Source organism: Macaca thibetana, chromosome 11, assembly GCF_024542745.1.
Source record: "Macaca thibetana thibetana isolate TM-01 chromosome 11, ASM2454274v1, whole genome shotgun sequence".
Lineage (NCBI taxonomy): Eukaryota > Metazoa > Chordata > Mammalia > Primates > Cercopithecidae > Macaca > Macaca thibetana.
Genome location: NC_065588.1, coordinates 107745318 through 107759459, shown reverse-complemented (window position 1 = coordinate 107759459; position 14142 = coordinate 107745318). Strand labels below are relative to the sequence as shown.

The 14142-nt window shown below is 43.5% G+C and overlaps 2 protein-coding genes and 1 non-coding gene across 14 annotated transcripts in view; 2 read left to right on the top strand and 1 right to left on the bottom strand.

The window, feature by feature from the left end:
- Positions 1–14142, bottom strand: part of ALDH2 (aldehyde dehydrogenase 2 family member) — a 419735-nt gene that overhangs the window by 230614 nt on the left and 174979 nt on the right. The gene's annotated exons all lie outside the window — the stretch shown is intronic.
- The window catches only part of ATXN2 (ataxin 2), a 154987-nt gene that overhangs the window by 23442 nt on the left and 117403 nt on the right, over positions 1–14142 (top strand). The gene's annotated exons all lie outside the window — the stretch shown is intronic.
- On the top strand, positions 13494–13556 carry LOC126931874 (U7 small nuclear RNA). Its single transcript, XR_007717983.1, has one exon. It is a non-coding gene; the product is annotated as a U7 small nuclear RNA (small nuclear RNA).

Below are 14142 nucleotides of genomic sequence, written 5' to 3'. Positions count from 1 at the left end.
AGGCCTAGGACATTACTTTATACTACCATAGATGAACACTGTACAGTTAGGATACACTAAATTGATAAGTATCTTTCTTAGTTTGTTTTTTGAGACAGAGTCTTGCTCTGTCGCCCAGGCTGGAATGCAGTGGCATTATCTCCGCTCACTGCAGTCTTGGCCTCCCAGGTTCAAGCGACTATTCTGCCTCAGCCTCCTGAATAGCTGGGATTACAGGTGTGTGCCACCACACCTGACTAATTTTTGTGTTTTTAGTAGAGATGGGGTTTCACCATGTTGGCCAGGCTGGTCTCGAACTTCTGACCTCAGGTGATCCACCTGCTGCGGCCTCCCAAAGTGCTGGGATTACAGACGTGAGCCACCGCACCCGGCCAGAGATGAGGTCTTGCTGTGTTGCCCAGGGCGTTTAACTCCTGGGCTCCAGCAATCCTTCCACCTCAGCTTCTCAAGAAGCTGGGACTGTGGGTGCACACCATCATGCCTAGCCGTTTTGTGAACTCTTGACCAGTACTCTCTGCAGACAGAAAGTTCAGTGTGGTTAGGAGTTAAGACTTGTAACCTCTGACTTCAAGTGATCTACCCACCTTGACCTCCCAAAGTGCTGGGATTACAGGTGTGAGCCACTGTGCCTGGTCAAAAATACCTTTCTTTAAGAATAAATTTAATTTAACTTACTAGTTGATCATTGTATATAGGTCTGTTGTTAACTGAAACATGCAGTGCATGTCTTTATTTGGGATCTGACTTATGTGGAAGTATTTGCATTATCTTCCTTCTAGATTTAGAGCATCTTGACAGTAGGAACAAGTGCCTTGTACAACTTTGTATGCTTAGTAAGTTATCAATTTGCTGTGGCCAGGTGCAGTGGCTCACGCCTTTAATAATCCCAGCACTTTGGGAGGCCGAGGCGGGCAGATCCCCTGAGGTCAGGAGTTCAAGACCAGCGTGGCCAACATGGTGAAACCCCGTGTTTGTTTGTTTGTTTATTTATTTATTTTTGAGATGGAGTTCACTCTGTCGCCCAGGCTGGAGTGCAGTGGCGCAATCTCGGCTCACTGCAACTTCCGACTCCTGGTTTCACGCCATCTCCTGCCTCAGCAGGAGTGGGACTACAGCCACCTGCCACCACGCCCGGCTAATTTTTTGTATTTTTAGTAGAGACTGGGTTTCACTGTGTTAGCCAGGATGGTCTCAATCTCCTGACCTTGTGATCCACCCGCCTCGGCCTTCCGAAGTGCTGAAATTACAGGCATGAGCCACTGCGCCTGGCCTACCCTGTGTTTATTAAAAATACAGAAATTGGCTATTTGTGGTGGCACACCTATAGTCTCAGTGACTCAGAAGGTTGAGGCAGGAGATTCTCTTGAACCCAGGAGGCAGTGAGCAGAGATCGTGCCAGGGGACTTCAGCCTGGGCGACAGAACGAGACTGCGTCTCAAAATAATAATAATAATTTGTTGAATATGTGACTATTGGTTTTATTTTTATTTTTATTTTTTGAGCTGGAGTCTCGCTGTGTTGCCCAGGCTGAAGTACAGTGGTGTGCAGTGGTGCAATCTTAGCTCACTGCAACCTCTGCCTCCTGGGTTCAGGTGATTCTTCTGTTTCAGCCTCCCGAGTAGCTGAGACTACAGGCATGCACTCCTGTGCCTGACTAATTTTTGTATTTTTAGTAGAAATGGGGTTTCACCATGTTGGTCAGCCTTGTCTCGAACTCCTAGTCTCAAGTGATCTGCCTACCTCGACCTTCCAAAGAGGTGGGATTATAGGTGTGAGCCATGGTGCCCAGCCAGACTATTGGTTTTGTTTTGTTTTACTTTATTTTATTTTACTTTATTTATTTTAAGATGGAGTTTGTTTCTCTCTTGTCACCCAGGCTGGAGTGCAGTGGCATGATCTCAGCTTACTGCAACCTCCGCCTCCCAGGTTCAAGCGATTCTCCTGCCTCAGCCTCATAAGTAGCTGGGATTACAGGCGCCCACCACCGTGCCTTGCTAATTTTTGTATTTTCAGTAGAAATGGGGTTTCACCATCTTGGCCAGACTGTTCTCAAACTCCTGACCTAGTGATCCACCCACCTCGGCCTCCCAAAGTGCTGGGATTACGGGCGTGAGCCATCGTGCCCGGCTGTTGGTTTTATTATTAGGCAGTAGGAGTTGACCCTGTCAAGAAAAAGCTGTCATGTAGAAAGCATGGCATTTAGAGGCATACCACGTTTAATTCCCTACCCTTTTTTTTATTTTTGGTATACCTCCTGCTTGTGAGGCTTGGGAATACAGTAGTGAATAAGCCAGATGAGGTCTCTCTCTTTCTGGAGCTTATGTGATAGTATAGACTAGACAGTTCACATTACCCCTGCCACCTTATGGTATTGAGGTGTTTGAGATGGTACTGTTTACTTCTGCCTCATAAAATCTTAAAAGGAGTTCTTTTAGATGAAGAGAAAAACAAAACAAAACCAGAAAAAAGAAAAACCATCTGAAGAATGGGTCTGGGTCATGTCTGTAAACCTCCCCACGCCATGGGGAGACTGAAGTGGGAAGGGTCAGGAGTTCAAGACCAGGCTGAGAAACATAACAAGACCCCATCTCTACAAAAAATATTTTTTAATTAATGGGGGATGGCAGCACACACCTGTAATTTCAGCTACTCACGAGGCTGAAGCGAGAGGATTGTTTGAGCCCAGGAGTTCAAGATTGTAGAAGCTATGGTCACATCACTGCGCTCCAGCCCCTCTCATCAGCAGTCTGGTATGTTGCTAAGGGTCTTGTTCTTTTTAGTGCTTCAGGGACAGCCACTGGCTAGGCACAAAAATAAGTATGTTTGAGAAGCTTTCTGACCTCAGCTTGTAAAAATTGATTAGGGTCATAATTAAAAAGGAGGGAAACAGGATTGAGTGGACCGGGCCCTACCCTGAGTTTATTCTCCCAGGGCATACATAATCTCATGTGATTACCACATAGCCCTGTTAGATCATCCGTTATCCTGTCCCCATTTTACCCGTGAGGAAATGAAGGCCCAGAGAGGTTAAGTGACCTATTCAGATTCACTCAGAAAGTGGCAGAGACGGAATGAATGAGTTACTATCATTGTGTTTTGGATCTCTGAAAGGTATATGCAAGTGAGAACAGGACAAGAAAACTAGTGATGGTATTAAAAAATGTTATGATTAGTTTCTTTTAATCAGTCAGGAACTTGAGTCACTAGCTTCTCTGGGTGAAGGACTATACTTCAACAATGTGAAAAATGGAAAGAAATGAGGAATTTTCGCTAGATGCAGTGGCTCACACCTATAATTCTAGCACTTTGGGAGGCCAAGGGAAGAGGACTGTTTGAGCTCAGGAATTCAAGACCAGCCTAGGCAACATAGTGAGGTCCCATCTCTACAAAAATAAATTAGCTGGGCATGGTGGTGGATGTCTATAGTCTCAGCTACTTGGGAGGCTGAGTCAGGAGGGTCACTTGAACCCAGGAATTCGAGGTTGCAGTGAGCTATGATTGAGCCACTGTTTACCATCCCAGGTGACAGAGACCCTATCCCCCCACTGCCAAAAAAAAGGGAAGAAATAAAGAAAACGAGGAATTTACATTTGTGACAGATAGGGAATTTAGTTATTCATAGTCTATAAATGCTATAGGAGGTCTCCATACTTTTTTTTTTTTTGGAGACAGAGTCTTGCTCTGTTGCCCAGGCTAGAGTGCAGTGGTGCGATCTCGGCTCACTACAAGCCCTGTCTCTCAGGTTCACGCCATTCTCCTGCCTCCGCCTCCCGAGTAGCTGGGACTACAGGCGCCCGCCACCGCACCCAGCTAATTTTTTGTACTTTTAGTAGAGGCGGGGTTTCACCGTGGTCTCGATCTTCTGACCTCGTGATCTGCCTGCCTTGGCCTCCCAAAGTGCTGGGATTACAGGCGTGAACCACCGCACCCGGCTGGAAGTCTCCATACTTTTTAACCCAATCTAAAAGGGTGAGGAAATATATAAGAATGTCTATTGATTATTAAAATTTTTTCTATATAAAACATTTTAGAAAAAAACTAGCATTTCTGAGCCAAGTGGTAGTAGTGGCCAATTTTTCTGAAGAAAAAAACCACATTTAGCTATCTATGATGTGAAAAGAGATGATGAACATTTTATTTATGTAATAAATGTTATGTAATAAAATAAATACCATTTATTGTGTGCCTATTAGGTTTCAGGAGAGCTGTGCCAAGAGCATTACTTGTATATCTTTTAAGTCTTATAACAGCCCAGGCTGTCAGACTGGTAGTGCCATATCCTTTTTACAGATGAGGAAGTGATGGATATGAGAAATTAAGGAAATTGCCCTTAGGTCAAAGAGATAGGAAGTGACAAAGCGAGATTTTTAACCTTGTGAGATTTCAAAGTCTTTGCTTTTTAATAACTGTTCCACTGCCTGTAATATAGAGATATGACAAAAGCCACTAAAAATTAGCGAAGAAGACTGAGAGCAGTCGCTTACGCCTGTAATCCCAGCACTTCGAGGGGCTGAGGCGGGTGGATCACCTGAGGTCAGGAATTTGAGACCAGCCTGGCCAACATGACTAAACCCCATCTCTACTAAAAATACAAAAAAATTAGCCAGGCGTGGTGGCAGGCACCTGTAATCTCAGCTGCTTGGCAGACTGAGGCAAGGAGAATCGCTTGAACCTGGGAGGTGAAGGTTGCAGTGAGCTGAGATTGCTCCATTGCACTCCAGCCTGGGCGACAAAGCAAGACTCCATCTCAAAAAAAAAAAAAAAAAAAAAAACAATGAAGAAAACAATCCAGTCAATATTGTCCACCATAAAATTTATTCTGTCAACCATGCTTTAGTCCTGGCAGTTCTCTGTCAGTGAGTTTCAGTCGAAAAGTTTATTTATAATTCTTTTTTTTTTTTTTTTTTTTTTTTTAAATTTTGAAATTTGGAAACAGCATCATAAATTAGTTTTCTGCAGCTGCCTATTTTGGCAGATAGTCCATTGTTACTCATAATTAATTTGAACTAAAAGTAGTGTTGTACGATATCATGGGCTGTGAATGTGTTTGCGACTTGATCTAAGAACCCACACACCACTTAGGATGTTTTTGTAGGAAAATTAGAGTATGGAACTCACTTGCCCACGCTTTCCCTGTCTCAGTCCATTTTGGTAGGCTGCAAAGTCTGGGGCTAGAAGGACACTGAACAAGACTTCAGCAGTACGTGTTAGTCTTCCAGAGGGAATGAATGTAATAGTTGAGGAAATAATTTCTTTCCTCTGTGGCTTTATGCAAATTCCTGGCTATACTGTTATTTATTTGGGCCAAACAATAATATCAGGTGGTTGTACATTTTATTGTTAATTACTACGATACATTGATTTTATCCATGGGTTTAGCCTAGCCTACCTTTTGCTGTTAGGCTTCAACTCTACTTGTGTTGGGTAACCCCTCTGCTTAAAAATCACCCTATTCCCAAACCTGAGGGAGTCTTCTCCACAGCTTTCTATGACCTAATCCAAGGCCTGGCAAACTTCATAAAGGGCCAGATAGTAAATTTGTGTTTTGTTTTGTGTTGTTTTGAGATGGAGTTTTGCTCTTGTTGCCCAGGCTGGAGTGCATTGGTGCCATCTTGGCCCACTGCAGCCTCTGCCTCCCGGGTTCAAGCGATTCTCCTGCCTCAGCCTCTCAAGTAGCTGGGGTTATAGGCATGTGCCACCATGCTCGACTGATTTTTTTTGTATTTAATAGAGATGGGGTTGATTCACCATTTTGGTCAGGCTGGTCTCAAACTCCTGACCTCAGATGATCCACCTGCCTCAGCCTCCCAAAGTGCTGGGATTACAGGTGTGAACCACCGTGCCCAGCCCGATAGTTAATATTTTAGGCTTTGCAGGCCATATATAGTCCCCTTTTTGTGAGTGTTTGCATGTTTTTCTTTACATACTTTAAAAGCTCTTTTTTTTTTTGGAGACAGTATCTTGCTCTGTTGCCCAAGCTGGAGTGCAGTGGTACAATCTTGACTCACTGCAGCCTCTGCCTCCTGGGGTCAGGCGATTCTCCTGTCTCAGCTTCCTGAGTAGCTGGGATTACAGGTGCATGCTACCATGCCCGGCCAATTTTTGTATTTTTAGTAAAGATGGAGTTTCACCATGTTGGCCAGGCTGGTCTCCTGATCTCAGGTAATCTGCCCACCTCCACTTCCCAAAGTACTGGGATTACAGGCGTGAGCCACCGCGCCTGACCTAAAAGCTCTTTACAGTGTAAAAAATGTTCTGAGCTTTAAGCCATATAAAAATAGGCCATAGGCCCATGGGCATTTGCTGACCCCTGGTAGAACTCCATTTTACCTTTCTGATCATGTTTCCCATTAACTCTTCAAAAATAAGACCTCCATTTAAATCAAGATGGTCTCCTTCCTCACTGCTTGTGGAGGTTCAGTGCCCAGCGTCTGCCTCTTGCTTGCTTCTCCATCCTTGTTCTGCCATTCGAGATCCTCATACTTACCCTTTAAGATCTAGCCCAAATCTTCCATGAAACTAATTCTAATAATTAAAAAAGAGTTCCTGGCCGGGCGCGGTGGCTCAAGCCTGTAATCCCAGCACTTTGGGAGGCCGAGACGGGCGGATCACAAGGTCAGGAGATCGAGACCATCCTGGCTAACACGGCGAAACCCCGTCTCTACTAAAAACACAAAAAATTAGCCGGGCGAGGTGGTGGCGCCTGTGGTCCCAGCTACTCGGGAGGCTGAGGCAGGAGAATGGCGGGAACCCGGGAGGCGGAGCTTGCAGTGAGCTGAGATCTGGCCACTGCACTCCAGCCTGGGCGACAGAGCGAGACTCCGTCTCAAAAAAAAAAAAAAAGAGTTCCTGTAGAACTTAACCTTGTCTGGTACAAGTTAGCTTTCTTATTCAATAGTAGCTTACTATAAATTACAAGAATAAAAAGATTACCATTTTCCCTCACACTGTTTTATGGAGAATGCCTAAAGTTATTTTTTCTTTTTACAGGTCAGTATTCCTATTTTGCATCCTAATCCCTTTTCCCAAATCTGAATTTTGGGATTGGAAGCTTGTGTTTGAGATCGTTATGATTTGACTTCTTTATTGTACACAGGAGCAGGGACTTTACAACTAGTATTCGCATTCCTGCTGCTTCATATTTGGTGATGTAAGGCGAGTTATTTTCACTTAGCTTAAGTTTCTTCCCCTGTAAAAAGGGGATGGAAGAGGATTAAATGAATTAAACGTGTAACACGCTTAAATCAGTGTCTGGCAAATAATAAGTGCTCAGTAACTTTTAGCTGTTCTTATTAGCGTGTTTGGAAACCAGTAGTAACTACACCAGCAAGTTAAGGTTGAAAAGTGGTATTGATGGGCTTGGGGTAGTACAGTATGAATGGATGCAGTTTAGCATTTCATTGAGTTTGTATATTCATTAATTCATTACACAGTTGACGCTGTCAGACTAGTACAGAGACAAAGATGAATGAAACATTATCTGTGCTTCCAGGTTACCCAATGTAGAGAAGGCAGGCGTGCAGATAGTTTAAACTGGTAGCACTGGGAGGGGACTGCCATGGGTGGGCAGTGAAGAAAAAGGGCTTCAAAATGGTGAGAGTTGAGAAGGATCTTCAAGGATGATAAGCAGTTTTCAGTGAGGCCATGTAAGAGAGGAGGAAGTTCAGGCAGGGAAGAGTTTGTGGTAAACCACGGGGATGCTATATACTTGGTGTATGTAGAAAAAATTTGGTTCACAGTGTGATAAAAGAATTGGAGGGGGTCCTCACTGAAAGTAAGGAAACAAATTTGAAAGAATATGTTTCAGTTAGAAAATGAAATGAGCTTGAAGTAAACACTAATAAGGTTTTTAAAATATAAAATTTCAATGTATTTAAAAAGAGAACAGTTGGATGAATCTTATGTACCTGTCACTCAGCTTTAGCAATTATCAGTAAATGGCCAACCTTGTGTCAGCTATACTCTCCTCTCCTCCACTGATAGTCTTTTGAAGGGGAATACAATTGTTTTGTGGCCTCCAGGAAGGGATACATTTATGAGCAATGGGTAGATCATTGGGAGAGACTTGAGTTTCCTGTCAGGAAGCATTGTTGGTGCGTAAGTCAGAGGTGATATGAATGCCGTGGAAGGTGGGTGGCTTGCTATCTGGAGAACTTGAGAAGATGGGAATGGGCACTGTCCAGTACTGTGGCTACTTCCACACATGGTTCTTTAAATTTAAAATTATGTTGAGTAAAATTTAAATATTTCAGTTCCTCAGCCATACTAGCCACATTTCAAGTGCTTAGCTGCCACATATGCCTAATGGCTACAATATTGGAGAACATGACATAGGACATTTTCATCATTGCACAAAGTTCTGTTGGACAGCATGGGACTAGAGCCCTAAGATCCTTTTCTACTGGAGTTGTTTGGATTTTTTGGTGTGTCTAGGTAGATCTAATTGTTCATGGCTTCATGACTAAGCCTCTTATCCCTTTCTCCAGAGGGACTCAAGGGGTAAAGGCACTGAAGGGGTAAAACTTCATATAAAGAGGGTGTGGGTGGTGGTGGTGGTGGTGTTTTAAGACAGGGTCTTGCTCTGTCACTCAGGCTGGAGTTCAGTGGTGTGATCCTGGTTCACTGTAGCCTCGACATTCTGGGCTTAGTGATCCTCCCACCTCAGCTCCCAAATAACTGGGACTGTAGGCATGATCCACCACATCTGCCTAATTTTTAAATTTTTCTGTAGAGACGAGGTTTCGCCATGTTGCCCAGGCTGGTATTAAACTCCTGGACTCACCTTGACCTCCCAGAGGGATTGCAGGTGTGAGCCACTGCAACTGGCCTTTTTTTCTCCTTTACTACTCTAGTTTATGCTGGAATATGAGGAAAATAATTATATTAGCTAGCAGTTATTAAGCACTTAACGTACCAGGCACTGTTTTAAGCTATGCTGTCTGTATGGAATATTACTTAATTTCCACAACCTTATGAGAAGATACTATTTTTTTTTTCTTTTGAGAAGGTACTATTTTTATCTTCATTTCGTAGATGTTGAAATTGAAACACGGAGAGCTGAAGTCACAGGATTAAGGCCACAGAGCTGAGAAGTGATGGAGTCGGAATTTGAACCCAGGCAATTAATGCTGATATTAGTTCTTGTGTGAATGGTAATTGTTTTGAAACAATGATCCTAAATGATTATAATCTGGCAGTTCTGTGTGAATTTAGAGTTGCCTTCCCACCTCAGTTTGCTTTAAAAAAACCAAAAAAACAAAAAACCTCTAGCTTTACTATGTTTGGGTTGTCATGGCCCACCCCCTGCTGCCACTTCATTTGACTCATCTTTTTAGGGAGAAAATATTCAATAAGTGGTATAGGATTTCCCTTTCTAATAATAATTTAAACAGCAACAACAAGAAGCCTGAAATGGGAAGAACAAAATGACTCACCTGAGTGAGTTAACCTTGAGAGGTGGAACTTGATTTCTAGATTTTAGTTAATTGTCTAATTGATGTACTAAATATTAGTTACTTAAGTATTAAAACAGGTAGACATAATAGTAGTTGGGGAGCTGCTGTAGATGGGATAGTTTGAGAAGGCCTCTCTCAGGAGGTGACATTTAAGTTGGTAACTAACAAGAAAGGGGCAGCCGTGTGAATAGCTGGAGGGAAGAGCATTCTTACAGTTTTACTGGAAGGGGGTTAGAGGTATGTAGTACCCTTATGCCAAAGAAAATTAGTTACTTCTATACAACCAGTGTGATTCTAGAAACCTGGATCAATGAAATATTTTGATTATATAAAAAAATCTGTTACCCAGACCTTGTTGAAATAGCATTAGAAACTACTGAAGGACATATAGAGGAGTAGTGTTGAAAAATGGTGATGGATGAGCAGAATGGTAAAAAATAAAAAGACATGAAGCTCTATACTTATATTGTATGGTGACAGTACCAGTAGAAATTGCAGCGTTTTTTCCCCCCAATTTTTTTTTTGTTTGGTTTTTTTTTGAGACGGAGTCTTGCCGTGTCACTCAGGCTGGAATACATTGTCATGATATTGGCTTACAGCAACCTCCGCCTCCCGGGTTCGAGCGATTGTCCTGCCTCAGCCTCCCAAGTAGCTGGGATTACACGCGTGTGCCACCACGCCCGGCTAATTTTTGTATTTTTAGTAGAGAGGGGATTTCATCATGTTGGCAAGGCTGGTCTTGAACTCTTGACCTCAGGCAATCCACCTGCCTTAGCCTCCCAAAGTGCTGGAATTACAGGTGTGAACCACTACGTCTGGCCTCCCCCAGTTGTTGAAACAATAATGGAAGGTAATTTTATTCTTAAATTATTTAATGTTTGTCAGTTATCAGGATGCATTAGATTGTTTGTATATATTGTTTTGCTTGTTAATTAACACAGTGAATAAGACAGACAAACATATGAAAATGTACGTTTATTTTTTGAGACAGAGTCTGTTGCCTAGGCTAGAGTGCAATGGCACAATCTCGGCGCACTGCAACCTCTGCCTCCCAAGTTCAAGCGATTCTCCTGTGTCAGCCTCTCGAGTAGCTGGAGCCACGAGTGCACGCCACCATACCCAGCTAATTTTTGTCTTTTTAGTAGAGGTGGGGTTTCACCATGTTGGCCAGGCTGGTCTTGAATTCCTGACCTCAAGTTCTTTTTTTTTTTTTTTTTTTTTTTTTTTTTTTTTGAGATGGGGTCTCGCTCTGTCTCCCAGGCTGGAGTGCAATGGCGAAATCTCAGCTTACTGCAACCTCTGCCTTCTGGGTTCAAGTGATTCTCCTGCCTCAGCCTCCTGAGTAGCTGGGACTATAGGCACATGCCACCATGCCAGGCTAATTTTTGTATTTTTAGAAGAAATGGGGTTTCACCATATTGGTGAAGCTGGTCTTGAACTCCTGACTTCGTGATTTGCCTGCCCCAACCTCCCGAAGTGCTGGGATTACAAGCGTGAGACACCGCACCTGGCCTGTTTCTGGAATGTTAATAATCTTGTTGTCATTTCAACAGTGCTCACAGCAGCTTCAACAGGTGTAGATTCCATCTTAAGAAACCACTTTCTTTGCTTATCCATAAGAAGCAACTCCTCATCTATTCAAGTTTTATCATGAGATTGCAGCAATTCAGTTATATCTTCTGACCCCACTTCTAATTTTAGTTCTCTTGCTTTTTTTTACCACATCTGCGGTTACTTGCTCTACTGACGTCTTGAACCCCGCAAAATCATTCATGAGGATTATAAGCAATTTCCTGGCTGGGCACAGTGGCTCACGCCTGTAATCCCAGTACTTTGGGAGGCCAAGGAGGGCAGATCAGCTGAAGTTAGGAGTTCAAGACCAGTCTGACAAACGTCGTGAAACCCCGTCTCTACTAAGAATACAAAAATTAGGCAGGCATGGTGGCGGGAACCTATAATCCCAGCTACTCGGGAGACTGAGGCAGGAGAATCGCTTAAATCTGAGAGGCGGAGGTTGCACTCCAGCCTGGGCAACAGGAGCGAAACTCCACCTTTAAAAAAACAAACAAACAAACAATTTCCTCTAAAACTCCGCTAATATTGATGTTTTAACCTCCTCCCATGCTCATGGATGGCATTTTCCATGGCATCTAGAATGGTGAATACTTTTCAGAAAGTTTTCAATTTATTTTGCCCAGATCCATCAGAGAATGACTATGAATGGCAACAGTAACCTTACAGAATATCTTTCTGTCTTTCTCTCTTTCTCTTTCTCCCTCTCTCTTTCTGTCCTTCTCTCTCTCTGTCTCTCTTTCTCTCTTTCTCTCGTCCCCTCCGCCCCCCTTTTTTTGAGACGGAGTCTCGCTCTGTCCCCCAGGCTGGAGTGCAGTGACGCCATCTCAGCTCACTGTAAGCTCTGCCTCCCGGGTTCACACCATTCTTCTGCCTCAGCCTCCCAAGTAGCTGGGACTACAGGTGCCCGCCACCATGCCCAGCTAAGTTTTTGTATTTTTAGTAGAGACGGGGTTTCACTCTGTTAGCCAGGGTGGTCTCGATCTCCTGACCTCGTGATCCGCCCGCCTCGGCCTCCCAAAGTGCTGGGATTACAGGTGTGAGCCACCACGCCCGGCCCCCTCCCCTTCTTTTTGAGGCAGCATCTCACTCTCTGTTGTCCATGCTGGAGTGCGGTGGCATGATCTCAGCTCACTGCAACCTCCGCCTCTTGGGCTCAAGTGACTTGGGAGTAGCTGGGATTACAGGCACCCACCACCACTTCTGGCTAATTTTTGTATTTTTAGTAGAGATGGGGTTTCACGATGTGGGCCAGGCTGGTCTTGAACTCCTGGCCTCAAGTGATCCACCTGCCTTGGCCTCCCAAAGTGCTGGGATTATATGTGTGAGCCACTACGCCTGGCCTAATTGACCTAATTTCAATATTGTTGAGTCTCAGGGAATAGAGAGGCACGAGGAGAAAGGAGAGAGACAAGCTGACTGCTGGTTCGTGGAGTAGTCATAACACACAGCATTTATTAAGATTGCTGTCTTATATGGACAGTTTGTGGTGCCTTAAATCAGGGTAATGTCAATGATTACTGATTGCAGATTAGAGATTACTATAACAGATACAATAATAATTGTAAATTATTATTTACAATTATTGTAAAATACAATCTATTCTAACAGGTACAATTGTAAAGTATTACAATTGAGCAAAGTTTGATAATATTGTGAGATTTATGAAAATGTGGCACAGTCGCAAAGAAGGCACATGTTACTGGAAATACGGCACTAATGGACTTGCCCGACTCTAGGTTTCCACAGACTTTCAGCTTGTCAAAAATGCAGCATCTGTGAATTTCAATAAAGCAAAGCAGAATAAAATGAGGTGTGCATGTATTGCCATCATATGTACACTAGTAAAATACCGTTTTTTCTTCAGTAGGTGGATCAACCTCAAATTTTAATATGAAGCATTACTTTTTTTTTTTTTTTTTGAGACGGAGTCTTGCTCTGTCGCCCAGGCTGGAGTGCAATGGCAGGATCTCAGCTCACTGCAAGCTCCGCCTCCCGGGTTCACGCCATTCTCCTGCCTCAGCCTCCCGAGTAGCTGAGACTACAGGCGCCCGCCACTTCGCCCGGCTAGCTTTCTGTATTTTTTAGTAGAGACGGGGTTTCACCCTGTTAGCCAGGATGGTGTCGATCTCCTAACCTTGTGATCCGCCCGTCTCGGCCTCCCAAAGTGCTGGGATTACAGGCTTGAGCCACCGCGCCCGGCCATGAAGCATTACTTAAATGAGAACATGGGGACTTTCATGACATTTCTTACTTGTGTGTGCATAAAATTTCCATGAAAATAATTTAATGCTATCCAGCAGTTTATTTTAGAAGTAAGTACTGGAGGCTAGGCGTGGTGGCTCATGCCTGTAATCCCAGCACTTTGGGAGGCTGAGGTAGGAGGATCACTTGAGTTCAGGAGCTGGAGACCAGCTTGGGCAATGTAGTGCGACCCCGTCTCTACAAAAGAGAAAAGAAGTACTAGAGTGTTACAGCTCTTACAGAGTTTGTCTAGCAGGTTTTCCAGTCTTTACCAGAAATGCCCCCATGCAGAAGTAGTAAATACTGATTCATGTAAAATAATAAACAACTTTATCTTTCATTTTTTTAAAAAAAGGGTCTTGTAATGTTGCCCAGGCTGGCCTTTAATTCCTGGGCTCAAGCGATCCTCTCATCTGAGCCTTGTGAGTAGCTGAGACTACAGGCTGCACTACTGCACCTGGCTCTGCTTGATTTTTAATTGTTGTGTTGCTGTTGCAGCTATGGTTTCTTTTTTTTTTTTTTTCTTCAGTGCAAGGATGGGCAAACTTTTTATGGAAAGTCTCAGATAATAAGTATTTTAGGCTTTAAGGCCATATAACTTCTCTGTTGCATATCCTTTTTTCTTTAAACAATCCTTACTATTTTTTTTTTTCCATTTCCCCTCAAATTCCTTTTACCATAAGCAACTCTTGAATAACTTAAAAATCATTCTTAGTCCAGAAGCCAGACCAAAACAGGTTGTGGGCTGTAGTTTCCTGACCCCTGACTTAAAGATTGATTGCTTTGAAATGGAAAGTTGTGGGGTTTTTTTTTAGATGAAGTCTCACTCTGTCGCCCAGGCTGGAGTGCAGTGGCACGATCTCGGCTCACT